Source organism: Orcinus orca, chromosome 9, assembly GCF_937001465.1.
Source record: "Orcinus orca chromosome 9, mOrcOrc1.1, whole genome shotgun sequence".
NCBI classification, from domain to species: domain Eukaryota; kingdom Metazoa; phylum Chordata; class Mammalia; order Artiodactyla; family Delphinidae; genus Orcinus; species Orcinus orca.
The window spans coordinates 47,376,976-47,398,780 of record NC_064567.1 but is presented as its reverse complement, the minus strand read 5'-3'; the positions used below and the strand labels follow the sequence as shown (position 1 = coordinate 47,398,780).

Here is a 21,805-nt window from a genome sequence, read left to right as displayed (position 1 = left end):
TGTAAGTCAGACCTTAATTAAACTAGATAGGACCTCTCTGTTGTTTGTGGCACTTACTATATCAGACCTTGTCTTATAGTTACCTGGTGTTTGTCTCTCCCTCTAGGCTTTAAGTCCTTAAAACAAAGATTGTGGTGTATCTCCTACAACACCCAACATGCTACATAATATAGAAGACTATATACTACTGAAAGTGTGCTTATACATGTGGGTATAAAGTTGTCGAAAAGAGACATCATGTACATGCCAAGTTTCTTAATTTAAACAGTAAGAGATCTATAGGAGAGATAATAAGTTGCCCGAGTGTTTTTATCTTCTTCATTACATTACCATTCAACAAAATATTCATCATTCATTCATTCAGCTAACTTTTACCAGGGACCTTTTTTTTTTTTTTCCTGAAGGTACACAAGGCTTCTAAGTCTAGGTTGTAAAACCAAATAATACTGTTTACAGTTCTAGTTTCATTTCCAGCTGTACCTGTGGTACAGGGTGCAGTGATGTTGAAATCGGGCATCTTCTCTTTGCCTCCACTGTATTTTCTTACCTATTCTTTTGACTTCTGTTTTCTCTTGGCATGAGTCTTTCTCAAGACTGTGGATCTGGGCTACAAATGGTCGAGTTATTCTCCAAGCCACTGTTTTCCCTGGAAGGGACAACCTAATTCTTAGCTGCTGCTGGCTTTCTTACTGGGGATGTAGTCTCTCTCTTCTCACCTGCCCGCCCAGCTTTCTAAATAACTCAAGTGTGGTGTCAGGAAACTAGCAGCCTAGAAATGTGAGCCTCACTTTATGGGCACTTTCCTCCTGACATTCTATTACGAGAATTTTCAAATATAAGAAGCTTCAAGAATTATTTATTTACCACCTAGATTCTACAATAACCATTGCACTATACTTGCTGTATCATATATTTGTAGATTTATCTGTCTCTCTATCCATCCATAAATCCTTCTTCTTTTTTTGATGCCTTTCAAAGTAAGTTGCAGACTCAGTCATTTTACCCCTAACCACTTCAGCATCCGTATCACTAAATAGAATTCCTTTTTTAGTTATGGTTCTTTTTCTGTCGTTGAAGTTTATAAAGAGTAAACTGCACAGATCCTAAGTATGTTAACGGCCACATTTAATGTAGGATATCATTTTCTTTTCAGTTTTTCTCATTATCAGTAACTAATCATGAAGATAAAAAAAAAGATTCTGTAATATCCAAGGTTAGCATATTTAGGTGGTGAGTATTCCCATAAGTTTTTCTTACCTGGCAATATCTGTTCTAGTGTGAAAGGGGCAGGAAGAGAAAAGGAGTGTGTGAGGCTTACATGTTAAAGGCCTCGCTTTGTAGACAGACGAACAGCTCCTTCTGCCACCTCTGTATTCACTAACTTTTTCTTCGGTCCCTTGTTGCTGCAACAGTAGGAGAGGTTGTATATGTGGTGGTAAGGGACACAAGTTTTGGCATCATAGAGCCTAAATTCAAACTCAAGTCACACTGACCTTGGACAAGTTATATTTAATCATTGCTCAGTGCTTCTGTTCCCTCTTCTGTTAAAATGAGGATAATATTACCATCTGAGGTTGTGATAATTCAATAAGATAATGGATGAAAGTTATCTGGTACGTAGTACATGCTCAATGATATTAATTCGTATCATTATTACCACCTAAATACCAGCTCACTGTGTGGTTAGAGGTAAGTGCATAGGTGTGTAGTTAATTCAGAAAGACTTTAATTTGGTAATCTTCAGTTTTCAGATTACCAAAGTGAATCTTTTGTGTGCTCAAGGAATTTTTGAGGAAATACTGAAAATGTATTTTCCTCACTGTTTTAACGGAAATGAACACTATTTAGTGTCAACTGAGTTGTCTACTTTTGTGTCAGACAGCATAACCATTGGCTTTTCCTCACAGTGTCTCCATCTTGTGTCCCCGGGGTAATGCCTTACCTAGGAAGGGAAGGGCAAGAGACAAAGGATATCATGTTTCCTCCACACAGTTCCCAGGACTTTCTTTGCAGCCTGAAGTCACAAGGTGGTTTCTTTTGTGCTCAACCACAATACCATTCCTTCAAGCAGCCAGGCTTAAAACCCAGTAGCTCCCTTGGCTTCTCCGCTCCACTGCCCCCCATCTTAGATCAGCTGCACATTCATCTGAATTTGCTCCGTACTTCCCTGCCAAGCCTCACGTGTTGTGGTGGCTTGTATGGTAACACTCAGAAAGTATCTGTTGATTCGCTTAGGTCATGTGGCTATTTCTCAGAAACCTACATGGGGAAAGTTCAGCTCTTCCTAGGAACTAAACCACAGTTACTTACTGCTTCTGCCTGCCTTCAGAGGTGATAAGGGGAGACCAGTTTAGGAAGAGTTAGAAGCTGTGAAAGCTGTTCTAGAAGGTAGACACCGTCCAAGGAAGACTGGCCACAAAGTGGCATCAAAAGACCCACAATGGGACAATCTGAGGCTAAAGCCTTCTTACTGAGTCAGAAAAGGACAGATGTTGGGCATCACTGACCGTGGGGAGTGGAGGAAAGTGGCAATTCTGACATGTGGCTGATACAACGTTAGCAATTTCCCAACTCTTCGTGTGTGGAACCTGTGTGCTCTGGGTGTGCCAGACACTTGCTAGCACAAGTGAAGATGCCCTGAGGGAGTATGCAGGGATTTCCAACCTTGCTGAGTTTAGAGAGTCATAAATGGGATGGAGCTGTAGTGTGGTCAGTGTGGGTTCTGAAACTAGAGTTGAGGCAATTCGGATCCTTCAGCCCCATTAAGTTAGTCTTATCGGATCAGGCCATCACGGAGCAGATAGACAGGTAAGTCTCGGAGACCTCTGAACCCAATTAAAGTTATACCACAAAGAAATCAAACTCATGTGGTTTGCATTTCAGAAAGCTACATTTGGTGGGCTGTTCCTGTTTTAATTCGGTAACCTAATGCAGACCATGTGAACATTTGAAACGCTTTTAACAGTTAAACCAGCTCAAATAACACAAAACCAGAGCAGCAATAAAGAATGAATTAAAGCTGATTGCAACTGTGGCCAACATAATTTTTTTTTTCCCTTGCAAAGAACCTGGGGGGAATAGAATGCAGGACCAGTGGGGGAAGAGACTGGTATCTCCATTTTCAACTTTGAGTAAAGCAGCAGGCACTTTGACTTCTTTTATTTCTTAAGCAAATGTTTGAAACAGATCAACTTAGAAGGTATATTTAAATCTTGAAGGAGTTTGCGATGAGGGAGCAAAGGGGATTGACATCCTTTAGAACTGATAGCTTGGTAGTTAGTAGCCCCGCATTCCCTCTGCTAAGTCGGGCAGTGGGCAAGGGCATGGTGGTAAGCCTACAGAGGTCAAGAGTTCAATCCTGCATGGGTCACTTAGCCTCATGCTGGAGGAGGTGGGGAGGCGAAACTTGTTTGAGTGCCGTAGCCGGTACTTCCAAGTGTCTACAAAGGGTCGCCCAGGAAAGAGAAGCTGAGATAACGATAGTGATCAGTCAGTGTGTTCCATGTACCGGGCACGATTCTAGGTGCATTCAAGGCCACCTACCTAACGTGGCTACTGAATTCATCTGTGCCTCAGTTTTCTTATCTGTAAAATGGAGATACAATTATTATTCTTATTTTACAGATGAGGAGAGAGGCACAGAGAAGTTCAGTTACTTTCCTAAGGTTGCATAGATAATAAATGGCAGGAGTAGGATTCAAACACTGGTAGTCTGGTATGCATAGCTTCAGCACCACCACAATATACCCCTCTAGCAAGTTAAGGAACTCGAAGACAAATCCAGTTGCGAATAATGTGAACAAATGACATAAGCCTCATCCTAAGTTATTAGCCTCTCGCCCAAAGAGGATTGACTGCACCGATAACCACACCCAGACATCACAGTGTGCTGTGCGCGCTTCACAGTAATTTCTCCGTTCATGTTGGTTGAACTGAATTTTATACACACCTGGAGGACACCTCCCAAAAAATGGTTGGCGTGCTCCATCCATGAATGGAGAAATTTCTATGAATAAAATCTAAAAGAGATGGTGAGTGTCCACTGAATTTATTTCCATGTAATTCCAGGCACTTGATGGGAGAGCCATGGGGTGTGAGGATGGCAGCTTGGGCCCAGCCCTGCGACCTGTGCTGTAGGTGATAACTAACTAACCGCCTGCCCCATTCCCCAGAGTGTGCTGACTTTGTCAGAGATCCAAGGGAGTAAGGACCCATTAATGTCAGATCCATTAGCGACAGAAAGCCTGCCAAGTGGGAAAGAGTGAAACTACAGGAAGAAATTTTATTTGCAAACTCCTGAGAGGTTATCACCAGCAGTAGGGAGCCAAGGAATCACTGGTGGGCAAAGGGGCTCCACTGAACCCCTGAATTTGAGTTCCTTCCGGAGCAGTGGGAAGCCAGCCATCAATCTCTTACGCAGGCAATGCTCAGTTCATCTGCCTGACTTTCACAAGCACTCCTCCCCAGAGGATGAGAAATCTACCTCCTTTCTCCTTATAAAATGAAAACTGGTGTCTACATTGCCGGCTAGACCCCCTGAACAAAACAGAATTATGAAGTATAAATAAAAAGGTAAAGCTTACCACTGGTTTCTTTTTCTTAACCTCGTAGATAAAGTCAAATGGTTAATTATAGTATCTTAGACTAGGTAACTGTTTTCACCGCCCCTGCTCTATTATTAGTGGGGAGGAGTGGATTCAGATACTTGATGAATATGATGTCTGTTTGACTTGAAGGTAAAGGAAATCTAGTTTACCTCCTTCTACAACTCTGGTTTCAAGGATTACAGCCCACTTAACTCTCATTAAGGCCTGGATAAACATAGGCTGCCTATCTCTTAAACATTCCTCAGGTTATTGGTCTAGTTACAATTAGCTTTCTGGAGAAGTTTTCAACTCCTCCCGATTTCCCCAGGCCGACCCTGCCATCTTCCTGTGGCGCACCTGTGTGACTTTTAGCATGTCACTTACCCAGCTGGACTGGGCATGTCATGTGCCTGGAGCTCTGTAGATGATGATTAAATAATCAGTGAAGAGTACATGGTGATTGGTGTAGGCAGAATAGGATCTTGATTAACATTAGGGATAAAAATCTGTTTTCTCTCTAAGGAAGATTTTTCATATCAAACTCTATTTCAGCACCTGCTTCCAGAGAACCCAACCTGTGACAGGCTCCTTCATACCTATGTGGCCCAGATAACCAAATCCCTTGACTTCCAAACAGTTTTAAATTAATTCTTCCTCCTCATTCAGTCTTCTCTGCTAGAATTTAAACTTTCTGGTCAGCAGCCCCTGCAAGCCACTCTAGCTATAGGAGGACACAACATTCTCTGAAACTTCATATGGTTCAGGAACACGAGCTGTCAAAAGATCTTCTTACATCCCACTTGGGTCCTTGAACATCCTTAAGTTATTCTAACTCTAGTCTTTCAGTAAATACTTCTTGAGCATCCCCACCTTCCAACCCCCACTATCCAATGTCTGTGTTCTCCTCTATGAAAAAATATAGTTTACATATTATGCATATATATTTTTCATATATATTTTATATATACAGATGACCCTTGAACAGTGCAGGGGGTAGGGATACCAACCCCCCTTCCCCCCGCACAGTAAAAAACCTGTGTATAACTTTTTTTTTTTTTTGGCGGGACGCGGGCCTCTCACTGCTGTGGCCTCTCCCGTTGTGGAGCACAGGCTCTGGACGCGCAGACTCAGTGGCCATGGCTCACGGGCACAGCCGCTCCGCGGCATGTGGGACCTTCCCAGACCGGGGCACGAACCCGTGTCCCCTGCATCGGCAGGCGGACTCTCAACCACTGCCCCACCAGGGAAGCCCTGCAAGTTTTTTTGAATGGTGGCAAATCTCAAGAAAATTTTCCAGTATACTTATTGAAAAATATCTGCATATAAGTGGACCTGTGCAGTTCAAACCTGTGTTGTCCAAGGGTCAATTGTATAAATAAATAATAAAATAAATAATATGTACTTTATATATTTTAATATATATTTTTTATATTTGTATCATATTATGTGCCAGATACTGTGCTGGGCTCTGTGAAAATAATGGAGAGAAAAATAAACAGACATGATCATGGAACACATGGTCTATTGAGGGTGATGGACATTGATTAAAGCTTTATACAAATACCTATAAATTGTAACCCTTTAAAGTACAAATGCATGTTGGTATGAAAATATCTAGTAGAAGAGCTTGACTTCGTTAGGAAGGTCAGGGAAGATTTTTCTGAGAAATTTTGAAAGACTTTCAATTCTTAAAGTCTCAAACTTTAAGAATAGTGATGGCGATATATATATACACAACATATATATATATGTTGTATTTATACACACATATATACGTGTGTGTGTGTGTGTGTGTATATATATATATATATATATATATATATATATACAGCCAATCAATTATCTAATTTGAAATAGTTTTAATAGTTCAACATTTCTTTCTGCTTCTACCTCAAGTCCCACGGTATGCCCACTTTCTTTGGTGGGTTCTATGTATGTCTTCCATTTTATACAGCAAGCACCCAGCTGTGCAAAAAAGGATAAATCACTTTTAACTTTAGCCAAAGGCTGGACAAAAAGAGCCCTCCTCTTTCTACTTCTCAACCCTTCCCACCAACATGGTCTTAGTTTCAAAGCTGGTGACGAAGATTGAATGTGCAAAAGGGTCTGGCTTATGGCTCTTTCTTTTGGCAGCAGCAACCTTGGGAATAATTGAGAGATCACATTTCAGACCCATTTTGCACACCATCAAAGCAAAGGGGATAGGACTGATGCTTTTGAAATTGGAGGGGCCAGGCCAGTTTTCATGTTACTCCAGTTGAAGTTCTCTGGCGTCACAAGTTCAGCAGATGGATATCATACACCTACCTCTGGTGTGGTGTTCTGGGTTCCTTGGGAAATCTGATCCTTGGCCTCACTTTCATCATGCCTACCACAGCGCTTTAGGCCAAGGCCTCCTAAATCACGTCATTCAACCCCCCTCCACCCAGTGGACCTAAATGTTGGGGATTTCCCTGACCTCTCCCAAAGGGACCACCTTTCTGACTGGAAGATTCTTCTCAGAGACGATATGGTGCAATTTTTATGAGACTGTGGGGTATGTGGCAGCTACATAGCTATGATGAGTGAATATTCCCCCAAATCAAATATGATGAGTGAGAACTCCCCAGAATTGCTTTTACTAAATATCTGGGCAGCCAGGCCAGTGGGGGACCAAGATAAAGGTGGTCACTTCAAGGTTAGAGATGCTTTAAATCAAACTGAAATTTTACTCTTCCCAAGGGGCAAAAAGGAGCCAACTATGCTGAATATCTCAGAACTGAATTTCTTGCATTGCATATATTAGAAGAAAAGTATGATCTAGACTACAACTTATTTCCATAGCAGCACTCTCGGATCCAAAAGAAGTGAGCCACAGATGCTTAGAAGCATCTCAGTTGCCCACTTTGAACAGTTCATATTAAACTATTGAAAGGAGGATGCACTAGAATTTTCTTTTCCTATTTTTCTATCCAAATAAAACACGTTTTTTTTTTTTTTGCCATATGTGAAGCCTTTTGAATGGGTTAAGAGCATAAACTTGTAGCTAGATAGACCTGGGTTCAAGTCCTGGTCCGACCAGTTAACAGCTCTGTGACCTTGGACATGCTTATCTTCTCCCCACCTTGGTTACATCATCCACAAAGTGTGGATATTAGCAATCAACTCACATAGCTGTCATCAGAAATAAATGTATGCATCAGATAATGCATACATAGAGTATTTAGCATTGTGTTCATTTTAAGGACACAAAAGTGTTCGCTGTTATTATTGTTGCGATTGTTATTAGCATGTGATAGTGATTTTCAATAGTGAGAAGGATCCCAGTTTGCTTAATGACTTGTGAGCCTTGGAGCTAGGACAGTGCCATATGATGCTGTTCCCAGCATACCCGGTGCTTAAATTTGCACTGGGACCAAGCCCATAATTTAGTATGAAACATAAAATGTGTGATGTTCCAGCCTGCGCTCAAGAATGTGGTTAATGGATAGTTAAACTTTCTTGAGGCAAACTCAGAAATTACTGGATCCCTTATCTCCTTGGCAGGATAAGCAGTGCAGCTCTTTTCCTTTCCCAGCTACAAAATGCCTGTTGACAGACAATCTGGAACCCAAGGGTTGGATAAGTATGGGTTGCATGAGGCCTTCCGTTTTGATCCTCTGTTATTGCTTTCTGATGAAGTGTAGACGTTTGGCCACCAGGAGCAGAGAGCAATACAGAAGAGCATATACCTCTCTGTAAGTGGAAAGCTCATCTCTTGGTCCTGCTTACTGTACCACAAGCGTTTTCAGGTGTCCACTGGGGCTGCTGAATGATACGTCCTTTCCAGTGTACTCTCCACCAATAAAATGTGATAACAGTACCCTTGGGAATGTTTAGAGAGACGTGATTCCAGATCAGGAAAGTTCAACAGTGGACCTGGAGAGTCTGGCCTAGATGCAAGTCAGATTTCATGCAAATAATTCTTGGCTGGATCCAACTTAGGTTTGGATGTTTCTTTTAATTTGCTGTTGGACCAGATTAAAGGGAGTAAATAACCTGTCCTCATTCCCAACCTAGGACCACATCAACCCCTACTTCAACTCTAGACCCTCCTCGTTCTCCTGACTTTGGGACCCTGACGAGCCACAGCTTAGCTGAGTCTTGCTGGTTCTACTTGGCAAGGATTCCCAGCCTATGTGGAGGAAGGGTGGTCTCCAAGGCATGGGAGAGCAAAATGGGGAGTAAAGAACAGGGTGCCTCATTGGACTGCCTTCCATCAGGGGGAAAAGAGATAATACTTGTTCACTACATTTGAGTTCTAGGAAGGTGGGAAGATGGACCTAGAATTATACTTCTTTGGCAAACTGATGTTGATTTCCCTCTGAAGGAAAAGGCAGGAAAGGGAGCTAAAACTAAGATTTATTTATTCATGAACTTGGCATTTCAATGAGTTATCTCATGTAAGAGAAGGTGTGTGAAAATGGTGGGTAATCATTCGGAGGGCTAGAAGGATTTTTTTGTGTGTGGTGGAATGTTTTAAAGCTACCCTCGAGCATCATCAGACACTTGGTCTGTGAATTATTTCTCTGATCATTAGACTCAAGAATTGTAACAACTTCTCATGATGCATTTGGCCATTCCTTGTGTCCCAGGTTAATTAGTACTGGCAAGTCCATTAAGCCAGTGTAATATCACTCACCCCTCACCCAGAACTAGTGATTGAGCATCTTGAGGGCCACACGCCTTCTTTACCTCACTCCATCCATCATTACTTTATCTGAATCCTGCTCCCTCTGTGAAATTGGCCTTTTGCTCAATTTACATTCCATGCAGTGACCTGATAGTGTGAAAACCTCAGCGTAGGTACAACCGGGGAGTTTTCCCTACAGAGTTTAAAGGGGATCTTGACTTAAAATAGGGTGGGATTATTTTTATGCTCTATGGTATACTTTAGTGGAAAGAAGTTTCATTTGTTTTTGATAAGTGAGGGGAAACTCACTTTTTTTGAGTATCTGAAGTGACTTAGAAAAGGCAAAATAAGACTGATAGCTTTTGACGGTGTGTTCTCATACACAGCCCCAACCTTTCTCCTGTTTTGCTGACAGATTTTGAAGAGAATTTTCTGTAAGATAAAGATGGTTGTTTTTTGTACATTAAATTACAAGAGATTAGAAACATTCCCTTTTCTTCAAATTGTGTTGGCAGTTTGATCTGTAGGAGGTGATCGAAGCTTCAGCTTTCAACTAATTACTATAGCTTAAGTTTCTGTCTGAAAGTTTCATTTTAAGTTCATTTGAAGTATATACAGGAAAGATGAGAGAGAGAGGGAAGGATTGTAACAAATATGGTGTATTAGCTCAGATTGTATTTGGAATTTTCTTCCTCAAATAATATTAATTATAAAAGATGTGAAAATAAGCCCGTAACTATGTTTTCTTGGGGGTTTTTTCTTTCCTACTTATTAAAACTGAATCCATGAGAATGTCTGGAAATATAAAAATAATTTTAGAAGACGATATTTGCAAGCATTTTGGTCTGTTATTAACATGAGACTGTACTTGGGGGGGGATGTGTGAGAAGGTCTTTCACAGATACTTCATCTAGCCAAAGTTGATACCTCATTTCACAGCACAGCCTCTGTCAGTGATGAGTCCCTAAGTGTATAATGACAGATGTCCCCAGCTCTGTACTATTGCCAATTAGTAAAATTATAAAATCGATTTCTATCTTACAAATAGGGAACTTTGGTTCTTAAAGTTCCAGGGCAAGCCCAGTTTTTGTCGATTGTTTTAGCTAAGACTTCATTCTTTGATCATCGTATTGTCCTTGTAAGCCGTCTAACAGGTCAGGAATATTTAGTCAATGCCTGGATGTGAGAATTGTTCCGTGATGATCTTTAAGATACCTATTGTCCATCCTTTTGTGATGTGCCTGCCTCGATAGAAATGCCGTCTGTGATTTGATTTCTGCTTGTCGTGAAGTTCAAGGGGGATGAATGGAGTTATTAAAAGGAGCCATCCATGTTGAGAGGGTGGGGAGCGAGGTGTGTCTGGTAGGAGTTGGTGTGTGGGGGTGGAGGCTTAGGGAGGGCTGTAGGTACGTAGCACACTGTAGTGACTCCTGCCTCTTTCCAATCCTCTCTCCCCACTTCCAGTTCCATACCCCGGCCTTTATATCCCTGGATCCCTAGACCTGCCTTGTATCCTCCCTTCCTTAACACCCACCTCTCCCTGAGTTCCCTAATGTGCCTTGGTGGTTTGGAAAGAAAATGCTGTTTGCATCCAGGAGTTGCTGAACAGGGGTAGAGGAGCAGTGCAGACACTCTCTGTCCATTTCCTCGGCGTGCCCAGCCAAGCACGAGGCACAAGGCTTAACATTAATCAGAGCAGCTGCGTGAAGGTCAGACAGCGGGCCTTATGAGTAATTTCATATACGTCCAGTTTTTTAGCGTGGTTTTCCCGAGAATCCCTTTTGTGATAAAACTCACTGTAGCAGGCAAATGCCTGTGGTGGTTTAATTTAATGACATGAGAAGCAAGGATGGTAGGAAGGAGATGGAGAAGCGAAGGAGTTAGCTAGTACACAATTTATGTGAGAGAAACAGTTTGCAGGCTAGACGGTCGTCCGAAGATTTTGTTTGCTTTAAGATTTGGTGTGAGGCCAAGGCAAATTTTTCAGATTATTCCTATTCTACTACAAATACTGGGTAAAATGTGAAAGAATTGTGCCACTGGTACCGTCCCTGTTGTAGAAAAGCCAAAGGTGTGAGGGACAGGAACGGGAGTTATCCAAAAAATACTTGCAGTACATATTCTAGGGTGTTTAAGTATGTGTTCTCCTCTAGAGGAGTTGTGGGACTCAGAAACCACACAGGTAAATAAACAGCTCAACCCAAGTTAACACAGTTCAGCTAAGAGTTATAACAGCCTCTTTGCCTCCCCTATCCCACCCCACCCTGCTAGAGCTTCGGTAAAGGGTCATTTCAACCAACATGAGTTTCACGTTCTTTCCTTTTTCTGAGTCTACCTTCTGGTTGGGTATATACAACCAAAATGAGAGAAGCAAACGAGCAAAGGAAAGGAACATGTAACATCCCCAAGAATGGGTGATCTCCCTTCAAATAATCGCCATGTTGGTCTTCATCTTGGGGGATCCTTAGACCTTCTTTTATCCCTATTGTTGGGAGGGAGGGGAGGTGATGCCTGGTTCTACGTAATAAACTTCAGTAGACACTGTCTATTTTAGTGTATGGAGGGTGGGGTAAAAATAGGAATTGTTCTAGAGACATAGAGGATAACGACGATAGAAAAACACAAAAGTAGGAACTATGTGAAACAAATATAGGAGGAGTGGGGAAATGAAAAGGGTATTAGGCAAACTGGACAAGCAGGGATGCAGTCTTTGAAGGTGGGAAAGTAGTGGGGACCATTAAAGACACAGGTGCTAGAACTAGACCCCTGGGTTTGAAACCTGAGAACTCCATTTGCTAAATGTGTGACTGGGAGAAATGTACCTCAATCCCTCTGAGCCTCAGTTTTCTCATCTGTGAAATGGAAATAATAATAGAGACCATTTGAAAGGGTATTTGTAATGTATAGAGGAGGCAGCCCACGAGCACTGGGCCCATGGAAAGTGCTCATCATGTGTTTGCTTCAATTATGGATGGGGTCTTAATAGCTTTAAGTGACAGAATAGGAAAGAGAGCTCTACACTTGGAACTTCTAGTTGCATTGGGAATATTTCTGTACATGAAATGGCTGAAAAGTTAAGCAAGACAGATCAAAGCCACTCAGAAATCTTGGAGATTGTTAATTCAATTCTTCGGTCTGGAAAAAATAGATATCTCTTAAAATTCTGTTTGCTGTAGAGGCCATTGAAGCATTACTGTAAAGATCTAGGACAAAAAAGGTATGTTTGGGCAGAAAGTTTTTGCTAGAGGCTTTTTTAAGCACCATAAAATTGGGACGCAGTATTGAGAGCTTCTTATGGTCACCAAAAGGTAAAAGCCATAAAGTGAATGTGTAATATTCATGTGTAATCAGTTTGTGAATAGATTATTCTATAGCATATTTTCATCCAGTCAGGACAGATCTTTTCTCTTTATACAACTAATCTGACCTGTGTCAGAATTCACAAATTTGGACTATTTTAAAATAAGAACCTGTTTCCAAATGTCCTTCAATGGAGGAACCGTTAACCAAACACTGGTACACCCATACCATGGAATATTACTCAGCAATAAAAAGTAACGAACTATTGACACATGCAATAACTTAGGTGGATCTCAGGGGAATTACAGTTAATGGAAAAAGCTAACCTCAAAAAATTACATACTATATGTTTCCATTAATGTAACATTCTTGATATGACAGAATTATAGAGATGGAGAGCCGACTAGTAGTTGCCAAGAGTTAGGGTTGGTGGAGGGGCTGGAAGTAGCTGTAAAGAGGTATTGTGAGTAATCCTTCTGGTGATGGAATAGTCTGTATCTTGACTGTGGTGGTGACCACACAAATCTACATATATGTTAAATTTTAGAGAACTAAACACATACACACAATGAGTGCCTATAAAACTGGTGAAATAAACTCTGTGGATTTTATCAGTGTCAGTTTCTTGATTTGATGTTGCATTATAACTATGAAAGATGTTACCTTTGGAGGAAACTGAGTGAAGAGTACGAAGGACCTCCCTGTGCAATTTTATGCAACCTTTTGTGAATCTATAATTATTCCTCCCCCCCCAGATTGAAAAATCAAAGATATGTTTAATTTCTAATTTGATTTTAAGTTAGTTGATTTCCACAATCCTACCCTGACAAGACAAGGTTCTCCCCTTTCAGGCACCCATGATAATCACTGAAAAGATCGACCGACTGACTGCTTTTTGAATGTGAGCATCTTAGGGTCAACAACTGCATACTACCCCGAAATGCATAAATTCACTGGATTCCATGGCTACCAGATGAAGATTCAATGACAAACCTTTCTGTGCGATTAGGTGAACTCTAAAAAGCATGAAGAATGACTTGTCCACAGCCTTTAAGAACTTAGCCAGTACGACCCCAAATGTTTTGTTTTGATCACAGCCTATCTGTTGAGGTCTTCTGATCACATTGAAAGAGGAATTGGGCAGTCACTGATCTGAATCCTTGTTCCATGTAGTACCAGCTCCCTTATCACTATCCCTGTAACCTTTCTATCTCAACCAGATGGCAAAACAGGGAGGAGAGGCTGCAGTAGACTGTTCAGAACTGGGGCGCCCCAACCAGGTGGAAGTTGTCTCAAAGAAGGTCTTTGTTGCCTGTGGCCACCACTGAACAGTGACTACAATCTGAATGTGTGTGACATCCTGCTGTGGGAGTTTGTATTTAGCTTGTAGATCTTCCAAGGAGTGTGATGTTTTTGAGGAATAATAACTGATTTGTCTGGGCCCTTTTCTGCCCATATTTTGAATTTAGATTTTTTTTTTCCCATCCCAGTTTAAACCTGGTAAGCTTACTGAACATGCTGCTTTCTGCCCCTATGTTTTAGTTAGTTGGTTAGTCAGTGAGTTAGCTGGTAAGTTACAGCCAGTTGTGCTTTCAGTTTAGAAAACAGAGTGTGGAAGATTTTGCTGTAGATTTAGGGGGTCTTCAGGTAATTTGTAAATGTGCATTGTTGATGTAAGAAGGAATGTGTCCTCAGGAGATCTGTGGCCAGAGCTGGATTGCTTCACAAATTTAAGGGTAGTGCTGACACAGGAATATGTATAGCATACAGTATTTAGAGAGATGGTATGCATAAAAGAGTGGTAGTCCTCTGCATTTGTGTGACGCTTAAAAAGTTTTCAAACCAGATCACATGCATCTTTTTGTAATCTCACTCCAGGTAGAGCAGGAATGTGGGACAATTTCCAACTACATTTTTTTTTTTAAACAAATAAAGAACCAAAGGAGACTAGAAGGGCCATGACTTATTCAAGGTCCCTACTATAGGAAGCGGGGAATCAAAGACGAGTTATAAAATTTTTTTTTTTTTTTTTGCGGTACGCGGGCCTCTCACTGTTGTGGCCTCTCCCGTTGCGGAGCACAGGCTCCGCCGGACGCGCAGGCTCAGCGGCCATGGCTCACGGGCCTAGCCGCTCCGCGGCATGTGGGATCTTCCCAGACCGGGGCACGAACCTGTGTCCCCTGCTTCGGCAGGCGGACTCTTAACCACTGCGCCACCAGGGAAGCCCGAGTTATAAAATTTTTATTTTGGTGCTCTTTTCCCTGGAACCCACTGCCTCTACACACACCCTTGATACCAAAGAAATATGACAAATTCTATTTCTCCTTTACATTGGCTTTAGATATTGGAAAGAATCTATGTTTATGGTGAGATCTGGGTTTATTTTCTGCCATCAGATGCTCACATGGGTGAGAGATTGACCTTGAGAAATGTCAGTGAAAGGATCATTTTAATGGCCATTGATCTTTTGAATATATGGTTAACAGAGTTTATAAACCCTTTTTTCCCTTATAGAACTAGATAATGTAAGACAAGACTGCCTACTAAGTAGTGCCTGATGTTGACTTACTATTCAGAAGAATTAAAACTTTTTTCGTTTGAATGTTCATTCTATTTTAGTGGTTTGATTAACCTTCTCTTTAGTGGTTTGATTAACCTTCTTATTGGTCAGATAATCTGTCTGATGAAGGAAGTATTGCTCTTTCTAGGGCAAGAATCCAACATAATTTCTCACTAAATGATAAAATAATAAATATTAAATAAGTAATAAAATAGTCATGAGCACAGCCCTCTCTGTAATTCTTCTCAGTATACATCATCTTAGTTGTCTCCTGTTTTTGCCTTAGTTTTTTTCATCTGTTACAATACCATAGATTAAAATAATCTTATCATTGGGATCAAAATGGTTTCAGTTGAAGTAGAAAGGTTCTTAATGACAAACACTACTCTTAAATAATTTTAACTAATTTATTCTTTTGCTTTATTTCAAAAAAAATTATGTAAGTTGATTTATTGCTTGCATTATACCCCAGAGCCCTGGAAGAATTAATATTTTCTCTTCCAATCATTATGTGACAGCAGCTTGAGGACAAATAGAACCCAGGAGCTGATGTTTACGTAAAGACTTAGGACACAGAACAATTTATGCCTTTTCTTATTTGAAAAAGTTGAGTCACACAGGAAGGTCTTAGAGGACATCAGGAAACAGAATAGCCTAATAATTTTGATAATTAGGATTCTTCTGACACTGGGATGGCTTATATAGAGCGAATCAGGTCCATAGACAACTGTATGTCTCACACAACCAAAAATATCCTTGCTTGGTCCTAACAAGAAGAAGAAAGTATTCGTGTTTGGTGTTAAGTGGTGGTAAGTGAAAACTTCTAATTTATAAACCCAGGAAAATTCTACTTTAGGTGAGAAGAATATCAGTAGGTTCAGAGATAAGTAATCCACGATTGCTTTGTACTTTAGTATTTTCCCAAATTCTTCTAGATATTGCGAGAAAACCCATCTCTTTCTTCTCTCTCTGATGTCATCATCAAGCACTTATCTTGCATCTGTTTGGTCAAAGACCTAACACTTTAAGGCGTGTGTGGGAAAGAGTATGGGAAGGGTCTTCTTTTCTATGTTTAGCCTTCATGCTTGGAATCCCCTTCTTCCAAAAATATCTTCTTGGGGAAACCCAAACAATGTGCTAAAATTAATACCCCAAAAGGAAATGAACTGGAGTTGACCTTTGCAACTTCCCACTGCTTGTTTCCTGCTATTCTAGTGACTTTCTCAAAAATGGCACTTATCCATCCCTGGTCTGGTTATCAGAGTTGAAGCTGATTTCCTGACCATGAGATGCAGGAGTGAGGGGCACAGGACTTTGAGCAAAATGGTAGGTTTGGCAAGTCAAGATTAGAGATGACAGACACAGAAGAATGCATTTGTTATGATTCTGTTTCCACGAAATGCTAGAATAGGCAAAATGCCCTGTAGGAACAGAGAGCATGTTAGTGGTGGCCCAGGAGGGGACCGGCAGCAAAAGGACATGAGAGAAATTTTTGGGTGACAAAACTGTCTTATGTCTTGATTATGTTGGTGGTGACACAGGTGTAGACACTTGCCAATACTCAATGACTTTCCACATGAAATGGATAAATTTTATCATACATAATTTATATCTCAATAAAGTTGATTAAAAAAATTGTGATTAGAATACAATTTGAAAATCATTACTGCCATCTCCTTGCTTGTCCTTTAATCTTGTCTTCAGGACAGAGGAAATGACAATATTTGGGGACAATATTTTGATAGCAAGCACCACTGTTTATGTTTTATAAGATTAAAATGTCCATGTAATACCACTGAAAGATAATTTATCTCATGAAGCAGGATTGTTCTGCTTAATTTGAGACATTGACATTCTGTTCTTCAAATTATCCTATGCCTGCGGGTAGAAATATTCGTTTGACTTAAAAATATTTACATATTAATTTCATTGCTTCCCTGCTAAGAGTGTGAATAATCACCCAACGAGTTACTCCCATGTCTTCTTGATTCAAATCACACACCTTTTTTACCAAAAAAATTTATTTATTTATTTATTTTTGGCCGTGTTGGGTCTTCATTTCTGTGCAAGGGCTTTCTCTAGTTGCGGAGAGCAGGGGCCACTCTTCATCGCGGTGCGCAGGCCTCTCACTGTCGCGGCCTCTCCCGTTGCGGAGCACAGGCTCCAGATGCGCAGGCTCAGTAGTTGTGGCTCACAGGCCTAGTTGCTCCGCGGCATGTGGGACCTTCCCGGGCCAGGAATCGAACCCATGTCCCCTGCATTGGCAGGCGGATTCTCAACCACCATGCCACCAGGGAAGCCCTGAAATCTCACACCTTTGTATGGCTTTCCTGGCAGATACCTTTGGTGTCCCTGCCCAGCTTTGGTATGAGAACAGCCACTCACCCTGGAAAAGAATCCTCAGCAAGCAGAAATGGCTCATATTCACTTGCCCTCTGCTTCCTGATTACAAAAATGTTCCTAATCAGAACTGGCTCCTGTTAAGCCTCTGCAATCTTTGTTAGATGCAGCATGGCATTTCCTTGTCTGTACATACTCTTTTCTTTTTTCTTTTTAATTGTCTCAGGAATACCATCTTACGTTATACATATAAGGTCGTCAGAAATAAATAAGAGATTTATCTGCTGACAAATATAATGATCCCTTTGAAAAACTAGATTGTGGTTGCTATAGTTAGGCTTTGGAGGCAAATAGAAAAGTTGTGATTTTCCGATTATTTTGCAGGACTCATTTCAAAGAGATTCTAGGTGAATGGCAACCCTTTAACTAGTATTTAAAATGTGAACTTTGAAAAGATATACGTACCCCCATATTCATTGCAGCACTATTTACAAGAGCCAAGACATGGAACCAACCTAATTGTCCATCAACAGATGAATGGGTAAAGAAGATGTGGCGTGTGTGTGTGTGCATGTATATATATATATACACGTATATATATATACACACATATACACACATATACATACCCAGTTGAGTTCTGAACAACATGGGTTTGAACTGCATGGGTCCACTCATACACAGATTGTTTTTGATAGTAAATACTACTGTACTACATGATCCACACTTGGTTGAATCCACGGATGCAGAACCTTGGGTATGAAGGAACCATGGATACGGAGGGCCAACTAAAAGTTATAGCAGATTTCTGACTGCATAGAGGGTCAATGCCCCCAACTCCCACGTTGTTTCAGAGTCGACTGTACCATGGAGTATTATTCAGCCATAACAAAGAAGGAAATCCTGCCTTTTGTAACAACATGGATAGACTTAAAACACTAACCCATAGATACAGAGAATGGACTGGTGGTGGCCAGAGGTGAGGGGAGGGGTTGGGGAGGGGAGGGGAGCACATGAGTGAAGGTGGTCAAAAAATACCCCAAATGTATATGTACTGGAGGTGGAGGATAAAACTACTCCAGAAATGTGTAAAAAGTGGGACCACATGACTGAATGTAAGAGGAAATAGGGAGAAGAAAGAGAAGAAGAGAAGAAAGAAGAAAGAGAAGAGAAGAGAAGAAGAAAGAAAGAAAGACATACATAATATGTCCTCTGAGTGGGAGCGAAACAGTGTGTACATACATGTGCTGGGGGCATGTGAGGCCTTCCAGGGACTGGAAAGTGTAAATTCATCTGGCACGTTCGTTGCCAGGAGGACCTGATCCATAATAACAGACTGCCTGCCATATGAGAAAATTGTACCATATTTCAGCTGCTGCCTAATGGATCTGTAAAACCTTAAACCAGGTGGATCTCTGAGTTTTAATGAAGTACACAACTCTGTGTTAGTTATGGGACCAAACTCTGGAAGTATGATGCATTGGAAGGGAAGTGGTTTTATGCTTTCTTCTTTGTTAAAACGAAATGATAAAGACCACTGACTTACCCAAAGGAAGACCAGTGCCCATAGATTTTTTTTTTTTTTATCATGTGCATACTTGAAAAGATTTTCTCCTAACAAAATAAAAGAGGCAGACTTGGGATTTGGCTTGCTTTTAGAGCTCACAGCAGTACAGTTAAACTGAATTTCTCTTCCTCCCTCTGGCTTCCTTTGTTTTTCTCCAGACTTAGCGCTTTGAAACAAACACTGAACAGTACGGGACATGGTATTTCCTGGGTAATGTCATTGACTGTGAGCTTTGTTTATTAAGCATGACATTAGGGCACTGAGAGATCTTATATGGCTTCCTCTTGTACCATACAGATTACACACACACACACACACACACACACACACACACACACACACACACACACACACAGACACACACACACACACACACACACACGCTCCTTTTGCCCTTCATTTTGGTTGTCTTTCCTCACTCTTTAGGAGAAAGCAGGGCAAGGAGTGTTTTCCCCCTTATGTGTGTTCACAGGTTTCATACTTTTCCATTTTCTTTTCTCTTTTCTTTCAGTTGTGATTTTTTTTAGTAGCGGAGGGGTGGGGGAGGTCGAGGAGTGTAGGTGGAAGGATAGGACTTTAGCAGTAAAATGCCAGAAAGACCCTTTTGGCAGTAACATAAGAAATTATGTTTTATTATGTTTTAAAACATGAATGGGGGGAGGGAAATGTTAAAGGGGAAATACTATGTAATTGAAGCTGCTAACTAGTCTATGGTCAGAGCCAGGCAGAATTTGGTTGGCAAGGGTGCTGCTCTAAGATGTCATTTGATATCAATCCCAGTCTCCCTGCCTCCCTGGCCCCTGTCTTTCCTCCTTCCCCACAGTACATGAGCAGGTTAAAATCTAGGATGTAAGGACTCGTATCATTGACCCTAAAACTGTTTTAGAAAATCAGATTCCATTGTTCACTCCTTCAGAAGTCATTACTGCTTTTCTTAAAACAGGTCTCTGAAATTCCTGAGGGCATGGGGCAACTTGATGGTTGACATGTGTTGATACATGAGTAATCTTTAGGTCAATAAAGGTTAATGATAGGGACTGGTTGGTTATATGTAAGTTTAAGTATTGCCTGGCTCAAATATGAGAAGAATAGGGTCTCTACATTTCTTCTTAAATTATCTTAATTTAAAAGAGAAGATTTTTTAATTATTGGCATAAAAATTGATCAGTTGTAATTATTCATCTGTGTTCATTCATAATCTGTGACCTACTTGTATATCATGCTATCTCTGTGGTTATAATAGGAAAGTCAAATAGCTCCTCCTGGAGCTTACCATTTAAAGCAAGATGTCAGAGGCGTAACTTTATTTTTAGTTATTTATTTTGTTAACATCTTTATTGGAGTATAATTGCTTTACAATGGTATGTTAGTTTCTGCTGTATAACAAAGTGAATCAGCTATACATATACATATATCCCCATATCTCCTCCCTCTTGCGTCTCCCTCCCACAGAGGTGTAAATTTAAATAGCCATGCAGATGCATCCTTCTACAAAGTTAGACCTGAGGTGGTTACGCAGCCATGATCAGCAGGAAGCAGTGATAATTTGAATTAGTACAGTAGTTCTTGAGTAGGAGGTTGTGTGTTTACCTTTTGAGAAATGTGTGCTTTTCTGACTCGTACATTTTAGACATAGCTTTCTTTTAGGTCCTAGGTCTATGGGACAGTTTGTCCTTTGCTTTGAAGCCATTTGTGCTGGACTGCCTATAGTTTCCATCTTGATGAATTTCTAGGCCCTGAGCTCACCTGCTCCTAGGCTCCTTAGCTCTGGGAGCACATTTTTTGCAGAATTTGCTCTAGGATGGTGGTTGAGTCCAAAGTGCTTTTTCTATCCTTTACACGGCATATGGCATGGGCTTATGCACCCAAAGAGCCTGGGTACCATTGTTACATTTGAGTGCCCATTTGGAATATTTGTTGAATGAGTGCAGTGCCTGGGAAGGATAGGAAATATTGAGCTATCCCTTTGCCTAATGAAAAAGGTAGTTTTTATTTATTTGTTTTAAAAGGTAGTTTTTAAGTAGAATAATCCTCTTATGTGTATTTTGATTTTGATTTGATTTTGTCTTTAGGCTAGGGAGAGTTATATGGAAGGATTTTTTCTTTCCTCCTGCCATGACTCTGTGCAATGAGCTGGTTTTCTCCTTTTGTTTCAGATCTGTCAGGGACCAAGGCCACCTGGTTGAGTTGGAAACACTAGGGTGTGTGGTCTTCACTGGGTCTCCTGCAGTCGGCAGTAGCGGTGGTTGAGTGGGAAGTCTTCATGCTCGTAGTGGTCAGAGCCCACAGCTTTTGAACCCAGCCTGGTGACTGGGCTCTGCCACCAGTGCCGGGGAGGGAGGTGGCAGAGAGATGAGCCTGTGGGGTCAGAGCGGGCAGGAGGAAAAATCGGCTAATGGACCATCGATCACCCAAGGTTACCGTTGTGAGGGGGACCTTGGGGGGGCCCGGAATCTGTGCCCTAGTGTCAGATAATGTTGGTTCAAGGGGCCAAAGCTTAATGTTGTTCTCAACCAAGAGTTGGAAGCTGTCCAAGGGCGTCTTCGAGGGCCTTTGTCGTTTTCCTTTTCTTGAGCAGCTTCTCCCTCACTGGCCTCCCAAGCGTTGCAACTCAGGCCGTCAGGTCTTCACTTCTGTCCTTTCAGGCGCTGGAGTCCATCTTTTCTGGTACATGTTTAAAGGCTGTAGCAGTGTCTGCCGTTTATTCATCTTGGGCTTCTTTCTGTGTCCCACTCTGCCAGCTGGGTGAACAGGGGGAGCTGGCAGCAAGGGAAGGGACCAGAGGGAAGGTGGTGAAAGGC

At 41.3% G+C, this 21,805-nt stretch overlaps 1 protein-coding gene and 1 pseudogene across 3 annotated transcripts in view; one reads left to right on the top strand and one right to left on the bottom strand.

The window, feature by feature from the left end:
• The window catches only part of CREB5 (cAMP responsive element binding protein 5), a 412,389-nt gene that overhangs the window by 180,957 nt on the left and 209,627 nt on the right, over positions 1-21,805 (top strand). The window lies entirely within an intron of this gene.
• The window catches only part of LOC105747783 (40S ribosomal protein S2-like), a 52,260-nt pseudogene continuing 51,671 nt past the window's right edge, over positions 21,217-21,805 (bottom strand).